General features: G+C 45.6%; 1 protein-coding gene across 15 annotated transcripts in view; it reads left to right on the top strand.

The window, feature by feature from the left end:
• LOC130536852 (pleckstrin homology domain-containing family A member 5-like) overlaps window positions 1-13,233 on the top strand; it is a 46,937-nt gene that overhangs the window by 9,164 nt on the left and 24,540 nt on the right. Inside the window, exon 1 of one of the 15 annotated variants that reach the window (XM_057053068.1) lies at window positions 8,505-8,789. The exons of the other annotated variants lie outside the window; for them this stretch is intronic. The gene's annotated coding sequence lies outside the window, so the exon portion shown is untranslated. Of the gene's footprint in view, window positions 1-8,504; window positions 8,790-13,233 lie in introns of those variants that run through there. 15 annotated transcript variants of the gene reach the window in all.

The raw sequence follows: 13,233 nt of genomic DNA, 5'->3' as shown, positions 1-13,233 counted from the left end.
AGGTCGTGCACAGAAAGAGCGAAACTTAAATAGGACATGAGTGCGTGAACACTGCAAACACACCTCCCTTCCAGACACAGGTGTGAATGAAATTCTTTTATTTTGGATGGTGTGTGGAAGGGCCGTTGTTTTGTTCCCATTAGCAGAATAAGAGGAACAGCTACAGTCTGTGCACCACTGAGATAAAAAGGCGCTTTGATCTGGATTATTTTGAGAGTTCCTCACTCGTTTGAGGCTGTTTAAAAATTTAGGCTGTTCTGGGATCAAGGTTGAGCTTCCAACAATGACAGAGTTTTAAATATTGATTTATTGTTTGATCTGTACAATCTTTGCCTCAACGCATGTTTTAAATAATGCATAATCAAAGACAAATAAAAAAGATTCATATTTGCCCTGGTGAAAATGCCACATAAACTAATAACTTCTCTGCTTTCCCTCCTTAAACTTATCATTTGAATGTTTTGATGAATTCCTGTCGATTTACAGATTATCCCATGACTCCTGCCATGTCAGATTGTTTACGCCTGTATTTATTTCGTTACTCTCCTACTAAAGATGTTCTTCATTCCATCCTTTTTTAATTAGTAGTGGTCTGTACAATTTTATCACTTAGTTTGAGTCCCGACGTCAAATCTGCGCTTTGAATTTACCTGGTGTAATTACACATTTTTCCCAGCAGAGGGCAACGGTGTTCCGTATACGTTTATAGGTTAAATGCGAAGGTTTAATTTCATTCTTTTTCACATAAATTCTATCGTTGAGGTTTGCTATTTCGCATCTGTAATAATCTGAAAACATATGGTCCATCCTTTGCGCTTAGAAAAAAAAAGTTTTGTGTTTATTTTGTATGTGTAATTCTGCTACCACTAGAGGGCAGAGTCGGCCGTTATCTATAATTACTGTATACCATTACAATGAGGTGAATCCTTAAAAACACGTTCAATCCATTTAGATAAAGCGCAAGAGCAAAACATCTACTTATAACGTATCTAGAAAACTATGTAAAACTATGTAAAAGCAGTTTTGATATTTATTATTTTCAGAATCTTACATCTTGTATCGCACTCAGTGTGTCTGTTGCATCATTGATCCTGTTCATGGCCGTTAAAGTGCGTGATTTACTTAGCAGATGACACTCCTGGCTTCCGTCAGCGGGAGGAAAGCTTGAGGGGTTTTTTTTCACCTGGAAGCGTTTACAGAAGAGTTTGATGAACTCTTTCTTCCAACTCCCAGTTCAGCCGTCTGTCTTTTGCAAGGATGCTGCCCAAATGTTTCCACGTATTTCTGTGTATTTGAAAGATCACAGTTTCCTCAAAGTCCGACATTGTTTATATTTATGGATGCATTTGCAGTCTAATTGGGTTGGATGGACCATGTCACTCCTCCTCCTCCACCTACACTCGTTCTAAGTAATTCCCTCCCTACTTACAACCACCACCCTTTCCCAGATGTACTTTACAATCTATTTCATTTGTCATCCTTATAAATGAAACCCCGACACATGCAGCTGTCCATCAGGGGACTGGAAAGAGGAGGTGGCAGCTACTGGAAAAGTTCAGCCTGTCTTTGGACTAAACTGAAACAATATTACCCCCCCACCGCTGACACTAGCAGGCTGGTTGTGCTTATCCTTCTTATTGTTGTTATTACGCTTATATTTAGGCCTGTTTTGCTGTGAAACAGGAGACTTTGAATTCCAGCAGAAGCTGCTTATTGTTCTTCTCCGAAGGCCTTGAGAAGTGCAGCTGCACCCACAAAAACAAATGGTTGAACTCTGATGAGACACTCCCTGAAATATCTCATCTGATCAGACGGCGCTCCCAAATTTATCCACTTGCAGTTTTGCCTCCTACAAAGAGAATCGGGGGAAACTGACTGTGTGGTGAATGAGGAAGATGAGTGGACTTGACAGGAAGACGGAAACGTGAACGAGCCTGACCCGCTCTGGACTGAGCGGCGAACCGGGCCGACTGCTCAGCTCTGAGAGCTGCCCTCAATTTGTCAGCTGTGAATTGCCCTCCACACGCCCAGGCAGCATTTTGATTGATTGGCCCCCTTTCAGATATAGATTGTCTGGATGTTATGACTGAACGTCAGATTAGAGGAAAAGCTGCGTCGGGACACGATCGGAAATGCTCTGAGCTCCTGTGCTTTTGTATTAGTAAATGTGAAATTCTGATGGTAAAGTACGGCGTCGTGCAAGTTATCACACGCTGTTTTATTTGGGTTTTGCACAAGATTCTATTTCGGTTGGACTTGTGGTTGTAACACGCTTAGATCCGCTGGCGAGTCCCTGCGGGTGAAGCAATCACAACTTAAAGGTGAAACTTTTAGCCTCCTGCTGCTGCTCGTGACCGTGGACTGTGACTGGGCTGTTGAGACGGTCAGGTTGGAGTTCAGGAGCTGTTATTAATCTGCTGCTTCCTCCTCTGTGGCTTCTTATTAGCATGTTTGGAATTTTGTGGCAGCAAATGAGTCGCAAAATGAGTTTACGAAAAGGAGAAGTGACAGTTCGGTGTTATCTGCTACGTGATGCTTCACATGACAGAAACTGCACGCCAGAACCTCAGTCATCTGCTGTTTGCGTTCCAGTGGCCTTGAGATGAACTCGGACAGCCCACAACACAACGATGATCATGTCCTGACTCAAACATCTCTGATGTTTATGATTATTTCACTTCCTGTGAATTCTGCGTTCCTCTCGCCTCCTGTTTTCCAAGTCATATGGACAACTCAGACAACTTAACTTTCTTTGCAGCCTAAAGTATCCAGCTGTGTGTCTGACCCACTTCTGTGGGTCGTCCCTTTATAATCAGCTGGACCCATGTCGGAGCGAGGTCGCGCTGCCGCCTCTCTGCTCACGCTAGCAGCTACTATACTCTTGCCTGGGGACGGTGGGGAACTAGAGCTTAACAGATCCTTTATTACATTTCATGACACCGTCAGCTAATCGCTGCCATTCTGTTTGTCCCTCGAGAATCTTTCCTTGGGCCGCCGTTCGGATTGCCTCTCCAACGATTGTCTTTGTGGATGATAGACAGATCAATAACAGCTATCACCCTGGGTGGCGTGATGTCTCTGTGGCTGCGGTTGATGATATTGGATTTCACAGAGGGCACACGCACCCACACACACTTTGGCGTTTCTCACACACACGCTCATTGGCCCAGGCACGCTGACATGCAGCACAAAAATCTTTCCATGACATTATCGGTTTTATCAGAAGTAGGCCAAAGTGGGACTGTGGTCCTGTTGCAGGCCTAGTGAGCATGCTCAGTTCTGCTGAAGGCGCAGCGTTGGAACCAAATGCTGCTCTGCTGCTTCTTTACAGCCAATTTCCATCTCTGTGTATCTGTGCGTCTGTGGGCCTGTCACAGCAGGGCCTCACTAAGCTAATGTCAGGACTTCAGGGCTAGTGTTCTGCCAGTACCATTGCTGTTTCAGTTAGCATAAAATAACTCGAATCAATGCGGTTCCTCCTCCGTAAATGTTTTAAAAACGTGGCAGAAATCTCTGAAAAGGGGCACGATCGTCTCCAGCTTTGCAAGCAGTCTGTACAGTAACACCCAGGAGGTCATGCTAAATATAAACTAACATGTTGAACCTTACTCTGATACGAACAACTGTACTTTGGAAACGCCGCTGCCACCGAGAGACTCAGATTTATTACCGCATGCATATTGCATGTGATTTGGAATGTTGGATGGAGGGAATGGATTCAACAGTGCGGTTATGGTATGCAATATATACATGTATGGTTTAGAAAAAACAAGGAGCAAGCTTAAATAGCCAACTGGGATGCAGGCCAGAGAGCTCCCATCTCAACATGTGGCTGAAAAGCCACAGTCAGCAGAGGATGGAGCGCTGCCAGATGCCCCAGCATACACGTCCCAATATCACTGAATGTTTTATTGAAGCTAATTCACGTTTATTAAATGTATCCTTTTTAATTCGGGATCATAACAGGACACAGCAATTCTGGGAATGTTCTGTGTTGTCATTCATATGTAGCCGGAAGCTTTCGCTGCCACTGGAGCCAAGAGCTTCTTTGTGGACTGTGATGGAAATATGACACATCCTTGAAGTCAAATACTGAGAAGATACAGTTTCCCGAGAAGTCGCTGACATTTTTGAATGAATATGTGCTTTTTTTATCACAGAAAAGGCCTCTGTCAGCGTCTCCCGCTCTAGTTAACCCTCGGCTATGCAGAGGTCACCGAGCTTCTCTGTGTTTCTTGTCGTATTGGCCCCATGGCCTACATGATCCATCATTATCCATCCACTGAAGGTTCACTGCACCCAAACAGTGAAGTTCATGCAGTCATATTCAACCTCAGGTCTGCTTTTTGTCTCATTTCCTTACTAAACTGTGGCAACAAGTGATAATGAAAGTCAGTGGTCACAGTGTTCTCATACTCCAGTTTAACTTACATCCATATCTGCCTCTCAGCTCATTAGGCTCCATTTTACAGCCCTCACACATCGATAGAAGGTTTCATGTTAACTGAAAAGAGCCCAACGCTAAATAATTCACAACCCAATAATTACTGTAGTGTTTGGTTTCCCAGAGTTGTAAACAAAAGTGTTGATGGATGACGCTGACGTATCATGTAAAGGATGTGTGAAGATTTGACAGCCTTTGTTTTTGCTGATGCGGGGGAACGGGGCGGTCGTGCTGAGTTGTGTCCAATGGCTCGGGGCTCGCGCTGGAGAGTTTTCCCTCGTAAATTTCGGAGTTTGCGACGGTTCCTGCCACCCGGAGCGGTGAAGCGAGGCCGAACGAGCCCGCTCTTCTTCTCTGACCCCGTGTGATGCCGCTCGCTCGGATCACGGTGCCATAAAAATCCATGTTCACTGATCTTCAGGCCTGATTTAGCGCTCCGGTCCTGTCGTGGCGTCTTGGTGCTGTCCCAGGACTCGCTTCCAAGTAGCATATTTCCACATGTGGAAGAGAGATCCTAGAAACAGACGGCGACTCCTTTCCCAGCTCGTGGGCGTTGAGGATGACCTTTTTTTTCCCACTTTTGTTCCCTGTGGTCCCAAATGTATTTAGAAAAAGGCCTGTTTTTGTTTTAAATGAGAATTGAGATTTTAATGGTTCAAACCTTTAGTAAAGTGAAAGGAATGTAGCCCAACCTTTTCATCATTCATGGCCTTTGTTGTTAGAAAGACATGTTTCCCTCTCTGGAGTTAAGAGGCTGATAAAACTTCTGTTCCTCTGCTCCGAGAGCACCAGAACCTGCTCAGACGAGTTGTCCCTCACTTTCTCTCTCATAAATGAGCTGCTCTGGAGGTCAGCGAATCCAGGGGAGTCGGGCTCATCCTTCAGAATGGTGCCGTCTGCTTTCATCGCTCCGTATCTGAAATCTGTAGAGTCATTCCAAAACTGGGGATTTCACTTATGTAACCGGTTTTTAGGCTCCTGTCTGCACATGCTTGGAGGTTCTCTGGGGTCCAGCCTTGTTTTGCTGCTTCACCAGACATAAGTGTGATCCCTAACAGGAGAATTCCCCTTCAGATCATCTTCTCATTGGCTTCTTGAATGCAAGTTGGCAGCAAAAACTGATGAGTACATTCTTTTGGCCCTGTGGAATTCTGGAAAAGGCTCAGTCTTCATCGTCCTCCACCTGAGGCTACTCTTCCTCCCCACCGCTCAACCCACAGCTTTTTACAGCACAAACAGGTAATAACCTGCAAATCAGTGACAAAGGAGAGAGGGCGGTAGCGTGGGTGGGAGAGGAAAAAGGCAGCAACGACAGCGAGTGGGTCGGCACGAGAATCTCCTCCGAGAGGGGATAAACACGGGATCACTTAGCCGTTCCCGCTTCTTCTCCCCTGCTCTCTCGCCGACTCTGTGTGGGCAGTTAATGAGTCTGAAAGCTTCTCCTCTGCATCTGTCAGCGCAGAACCAGATGAATCCTCTCAAGCCAGCCGTAGCTAAGCTGAAACGCTTGACTGCTCATCGGAAATCAGTCCTTTTTTTTGGTCAATCTCAGATTCATTCATACTGTCGGGTTGCTGTCCAGGGCAGCTCGGCTCTAACATTCTAGGATTATATTCGACTTGATGTTGGGGGGGAGGCTTGTGGACTTCAGAATAATACCTACAAAATAGTGCTAACATGCTAATGTTCCTAGGGAGAAGTAATTCTTTCAGGAATTCCCACTGACTGTAGACAAAATAGATTTCAGTTCTTCGGTTCTCCGCAAAAGCCATTTAACCATAAACCATCATAATGGGACACATATTGGGTAATTTTGGGGGTAAAACCTAGTCAGAGATGCATGATAGCAGTGATTCTGAGAAGCTTGTGTCATCAGAAGCTGTTGGGAGTTAAAAAAGCCAAACCTCTGAATTTATGCACCGCTATCTCTAACCAGCCATGCTTTTATTTTGAAGGGAGTGACAGTGGAAGGGATTTGGAACATATACCCAGTAAACCTTTATTTTAAAACATCTATTGTGGCAAAGCATATGGCTGAACAGCTTGCTTTGTCTGTCTCTCCAACACTTTTTTTTTGTGGGCGTTGGTTCGCCAACTCATTACTTGGCAGAGATTAATCTTTTATGGAATAGGTCGCTAAGTATCATATCACATATCCTCCTCTCGCTCCCTCCTCTTTGGTTTTGTCAGCCATTCCGTGGCCCAGGTGGTGGCCAGTCCCTGGGCTCCGGGCTCCAGCGTGCCAGGCGTCCCAGAGGAAGGAGATAGCAGAAGGTGCACCCGCCACCCCCCCATCTTATAATGGATATCCCATGAATTATTTATGTGAAGCGGTTAAGATATTTTGCATATTAGGAAATCTGTAAATCATCTTGTAAAGCTGTGTTTCTGCTTTAATGAAAAGCAATTCCAAGGTCTTCAGCACAGTCTAACGCCTTCATAAGGGGAAGAACGCGGTGAGAAAAGCACTCGCCGAGCTCGTATTGCCTGCCTCTGGCTGCCATCCTGCACCATTGACTGCGCTCAGCAGGTTGACGAGTGGAGGAGTTGTTTGGCTGCCTCTCCTGGCCTGAGCTCATTGTCTTGGCTTTCACGTATTCAGCGGCTGGGGGCTCCCTGTCCTGTATTTCTTATTCACTTCACTCTTTCTCTTCATCCTTCTGTAACTAACATGAGCATCAAATAAGTCGCATCCAGTGACAACTGACACCGGGGCTGTGTTGCACGTTGTTGAGCGGTTGCAACATTGATTTCACCACCACTACACAACGATGATTCAAAAAAATACTTTCAGAGTGAGATGCTCGACACCCTGTGATGCCGTCTGGAATTGTTCGGCATACCCACCTTGTCAGGGCATGTTAAAGAATGAGTGACGGAAGCTGCAGCGCCTGCATTCATGCGAGATGTTTTTGTCAGAAAAGGAAAATAAACCTCACAAAAATCCAAAATCCCCTGACTGCTGTTACCCGGGTGTCACTGGAGATCACCTGCCGACTGTTTTGGCTGCAGTCTTCCCTCCTCTCAGGTGGGAACACATGAAACCTCGAAGGGTCAGAGGTCTTATGAGCTCAGGAGACACTGATGGAAAAATCAGTCAGTTGTGTGTCAGTTATGAACTTCCTGTCTGATTTGAATCTTGTGTGGTGAGTCCACTGTGTGGGTGGCTCTTCTCCTCCTCCTCTTCTCCTGGGCCTGATGGCGTTGCTCCGAATCAAATAACACACTTGGAATCTTTCACGTAGCTGTGTATTACAGCACTGTCATGCAGTTATTCACTGGCGTAATATTGGCTTCTTGTCGTCCTTCTTTTTTACTAGGCGTCAGAGGTGATTCACTCCTACTGTCTTTACCATGGCAACACGTGCATCAGCAGCTGGCTCGCTGGAATAAAGAAAAACAAAACAAATGTATGTGCAGGAAAAAAAAGACTTATGTGCTGCCAGGATAATCAAAAATACCGTGACACATGTCCACACTCACTGCTGGAAATGTAAAACAGCATCCATTGTTGGAAATCTGAGACTTGACAAATCAGAAAAAAGAGAAAATATATCAAAACTAGTGACTGTTCAGATGTAATATTTAGCTCTTCCCCTGTGTAATCTGTCTGTTTATAACCTTTTGGATTCAATCAGTCCAATTGATGCAACTGTGCGGCCCAGCAGGCTTTAAAATGAAAGAGACCCAAGCGAAACTTATTTATTGTCAGGTTGGGGGCGGGCCCTGGGCGTGGCCCTGGGCGTGGCCAAATCAACGCGTTCCGATCGATGCGAAGGTGTAAAAACATCAAATTCGTCATGAAAAATGGAAAAATCTCTCGGTTAAAAGGTGCCACTTCTGTGTCTGCGTAATAACCAATGGCCCCATCATTCTCCCTCCGCTCGCTGCTGTGATATCGCTCCTTTTTCCATTTCCTCTGCGCGGGGAGGGGGCTGGCCCTTCTGAACAGCGTGTGCGCCTCCCGTATTCGCTGGGTGTGTGCTGGTGCTGCTGGGTGGGAGCAGCAAAGGCGCCAGTGGCCACCTTGCTTTCTTTACATCCGGACCGTGACATCATCGCCTCTCGGGTTTCAGCCGCGCTCCTACGTGCGCACACGGCGGCGGCGGCGGCAGTCGGCACAGCGGCAGCGGCAGAAGCGGCGGCGCAGAGAGCGTGCTCCACAACACACCCTTCCACAAAGTCCGGGATCCGAAGTAACTCCCGCGTCATCCCATCTGACGCCCACTTTGAGATAAAACCTTGTTTTTGTTATTTTCTTCACCCCCTCCGGCGCCCGCGTTTGGCCCGTTTCCACCGCATCGCCATTGATTAACTGCCTGGACGTTTATGGACGCGATTCATTGTGAGTAAGAACCTGCAGGGCTTTGGGATCTAACGCTGTGCGGTGACTGGGGTGTGCTTCCGAGGCTGTGGATTCGAGTATGAGCTGGTAGATGCTGTGAGAAGGCTGCTTAGATGCAGCCCGCTTGGTTGCCCGCTGCGCTGCAGAACCACGCAGCTCCTCATTGTTCCTCACGTCTTCATGTGCGCACCGCCTTCTGCGCTGGACTTTGTCATCCCTCCGTCAGGGCACCTCTGCTTCTACCGCACATGTTGTGTTGTTCCTGGTGGTTTCGTTAGGATTTTCCACCTGGCTGTTGTGGTGGTGGCAGATAAAGGCTGTTGTTTACATTGTGGATGTCCTTGGTCCACGCAGAGTACATGTAAATACAGTTGAGGTTAGCCCCGGGAATTTTATGACTGCACACGTTATTCTGAGCAAACATCTGGAGGGATAGAATTCCTTATTTCATTTCTGTTTTTTCTGGGGGTTTTAGCCTGGTTTTTTTAAAAAAAATAAAACAATTTCATTTCTCTTTTATCCGAAGTACAGTTTCTGCAGAACAAGTCAGCTTAAATCCAGTGTTTCCTACCGAACATCCCTGATTGCACCACTTTTATATAAAGCTTTTATATGTTAGTTACAGCTCGTTGACTGACTATGTCGGCTTTTTAATGTACAGAAAACCATAACACAGCCTTATGGTTGTAAGTCGCGACGCCACGTGTATGGCTGATGTTTGCATCCTGATTGTGTTTATGTCTGAATTCATGGATCCACAGGGAGCAGCTGAACCCGAGGTTGCAACCTACAATGTTAACGGGCGGCAGCAAATATTTTTATATCCGCCCTCATATTTTGGATATACAGTTTTGGAGTTCTGTTTTCCAAACCTTCATCGTGCTTTGTTTTGTTTTGTCCATCATGGGGCTGAAGGCTATATCTCCACAGGTTTGACGACTCAGCTGATTACATGCGCACTATTTTGAAGACTTTATTGTCATAGCTGCATCTGATTGGCTGTAGATTCTGCAAAAAACAAAAATAATAGGAGTCTGTTTCCTTTTTCCTTCTTTTTGTTTTTTAAACAGTTGCAAAGATTTCAGACCTTTTAGTTTTTCACATTTTGTTGTGCTACAGCCTTATTCTAAAAGAAAGAAACCTATGTTTAATACCCCAGACAGGACTGCAGGTTTATGGCCTCCAACATTTTGAAACAGAAGCGCTTTGGAAGAACCAGGACTCATTAGAACTGGCCAGAACTGTGCAATCTGGGGATAGGGTCTCGATAATATGACCCAGAACCCAGTGGCCATTCTGGCTAATCTTCAGGGATCTTGTGTGCAGATGGTAGAAAGTTCCAGAAGGTCAACCATCTGGTCTTTATAGCAGAGACGAAGCTTTCCTCTATAAAAGACACCTGAAAGCCCACCTAGAGATTGCAAAGAGCACCTGAAGGACACTTAGGATTATCCGGTCTGATGGAACCGTTTGGTAGGACTCATCACCTGGTCCGTCCCCACAGTGAAGCGTGGTGGCGGTGGCAGCGTCAGGCTGGGGGAGGTGTCTCTCAGTGGCTGAGACAAGGGGACGGATGAGCCAAGACAACACTGGAGTGGCTTAGGGACAACTCCTGAGTCCTGAACCTGACCCAATCAGACGTCTCTAGGCAGACCTGAAAAGCAAGGTCCTTTTGCTTTGTGTATATTGTGCATGTTCATAATGCTGTGAGTACAAGGTAAAATTTAACAACCTGCGATCGTTTCGCTTGATTGACTGTTAAAATAATAAAACCGAAGGCTGATCCACACATCCGGGAGATGCTGATATGATTAGAAAGCAGACAGGCAGTCAATGATATGTGCAGATGCCTTGTTATTGAGTGCTGGGCGAGCTCCAGCACTAACCGAGCAGACATCAAGGGTAAAAAGGGGCGGGGCCAAATCCGTTTAAGGCTGGGGGACAACCGATGTTGGCTCTCGCCTCAGCCAATTTGCAGTAGCCCTGCAATCTTGTGAATGATGTAATAGCAGTTAAATGTGCATAATGTGCAGACATGCACGTATGCATGAGCTGCTCCAAAGCGTGCACTTCTCCTTGTCCTACACATGAAACTACATATGTGGAAGTGTTTTAAAGTAAAGTTTCAAACCTAAGGGCTTTGGTTAACGTCCCGAAATGGACAGTTACAGCTTTTTTGATAAGGGGGTCTGTTGGCAGCTCAAAGCACTGCTTGTCAGGCTGCAACTTCTTCTATTAACCTCTTGAATTGATTTAATAAAGACAATATTTCACTTTATGGAATCAGCCTGGAAGTCTGGTTTCCATGGCGCCTTGATTGACTCCAAGCCGTGTCACCTTGACACCCTTCGCAAACAGTCGCAGCTGCTTTGAGGGAGCAGCTAATCAAATTGTTCGCAGGGAGAGAAAAAAAAAAAATCTAATTTGTGGCCCGAATGAGCAGCTGCTTTGTGTGATTAAGTAACAAGGTCCGAGGTGAAAGTCAGAGCTCCTGAAGCTGAAGATGCTGGAGCTGGTTGGCTTTTAAATGAGCTACAGTAAATGGGCTGTTGGTGACAGCACACGGCCTCATGTGGCTAAACTGCTTTTCATGTGGCCTCCCAGGGACAGCAAAGCCCTCTTTTTTGTCCTTTTTCTTCCGCTGTCCTCCACATACCCGATCACAGACTGCCTATTCTGCTTATTCAGCCCAGCTTTTGTGGGGAGGGCTATTCATACCTCCAGTCAATGTCCATGTGCTACTGGGGAGTTCCGCTACAGCCAAACCTCTTCTTTTTTTTAAAAAAACAAACACTTGTTAGGGGTACTTGCTTACCAATGTGTGTCCGATCGCCTTCCTGTGTAATAGGATTAGATTTATGGGCATTAACAGGATTAATTATCACTAAAAGGTTGTATCAGCTGATTTGTAGATAGGGTTTTCAGCTAACTCGTTAGGTTATTTGCCAAACTTGGAGTATGAAATATTGTCTGTCCTGCGGTCTGCATAAGATAAATCTGTCATTCACAGCCTTCCCCGCAGAGCTTTGGCCATTAGACATGCTTGCGTGGATGCTGCTAGTACTTGTGTGTCTCTCCTGTATCTGGAGTATCCCAAAATAACAACACATGCTGTCATTTTTAGCCACCAGCTCTACATCTGGGCCATTAGATGGGCCGTGTGGATGCATGTACATGGACGTTAACCATTAAAGACAGGCAAATCTTTTTTTCTTCTTCACATGCTTTGCTTTGCATGTTGTGTTGATGGTTCATTGTGCATCTATTCTGCAGGCCAGATGGAAATGTTCTGTTTTAGAATGAGGACTTTTCTCGGTCTTTTATAAGGATGTAAATATTGTTTTGTGGACGCCCTGACTCGTCAGTGGTCAAACTGTGGGAGAAATGGAGCGAGGGATCAAAGACCCACCCAGAAAATGAAAAGCTGAGCCCACGTCGCGACCCCAGCCCTTAATCACTTCATTACCACAGCTTGCTGTTAATTGTTGTAGACAGGATAGTCCAGAAACCAGAAAACTGCCCAGCCCACCTCACCATTGGGTGGACAGCTTTGATAGCCGCTCCCAGTTCCCCCACTCATGCACACTTGAGGTCAAAGAACCTTCTGGTGCCTCTCGGCTATCCCCACCCAGTGATCCAACATCTTGTTGAAAACAAGAAGTCATAAATGTAAATTAAAAGCAAACACAGTTGGTATTGTATTTTCCTCTGACGGAAAACTGCTGCCAGCTGCTTCACTTACTGAAGCAGTGATTTCTAATGCTAACTCCGGCTTGATTAAAGTGACCACAGACCACATCCCCCTGAGTAGGAGCGACCACTTGACTAGTGCTGCAATCTAAGATGAGTTGGCCGGAATAAAAACTATGAATTTATCAGGAATACAATTATTCCCAAATACTCTGATGTGGCTGCTGTCTGCAGTTTAGCTAACACTATGGAAGCTATCATGTATGTATTTTTCCATGTCGACAGTATTACATTTCTGCTAAAATAGAAGGAGTAGTGCCTATTTTTGCCTCCATTCAGTAACATCCCTCATGTTACTTCACAACACCCCCCCTTCCACACCCCCCCCCTTTCACACACACACACACACACACACCCACCCCCGTTTTCCAAAGACTCACTTTCCTTTACTCGTGGATCATGCTGGGAATGTTTAGGACCCTCTCAAATAGCTTTGATGTCACACCCCCCCCCCTCTTAAAATGACTGACTTTGCACACATGCCAGTCCATGTGTGTAAAAACGGCATGTAAAAACTATCATTTTATAGGTCTAACCTTAAGAACTTTGCCATCGCTTTGAAGACGTTTATGTGGTCACTAGCCATTTTGTTCAGTCTTTATTTTTTTTTTTCCTGGTTTGTCTCATTGCATCGCGTCCACACGTTACAACTGGAGGTGTGATTGGAAATTATTGAAGGTTCAAAAGATGCTGC

This window comes from Takifugu flavidus, chromosome 13 (assembly GCF_003711565.1).
Source record: "Takifugu flavidus isolate HTHZ2018 chromosome 13, ASM371156v2, whole genome shotgun sequence".
Classification (NCBI taxonomy): Eukaryota; Metazoa; Chordata; class Actinopteri; order Tetraodontiformes; family Tetraodontidae; genus Takifugu; species Takifugu flavidus.
Note: the sequence above shows the minus strand (reverse complement) of the source record. Positions and strands in the feature narration are given on the sequence as shown.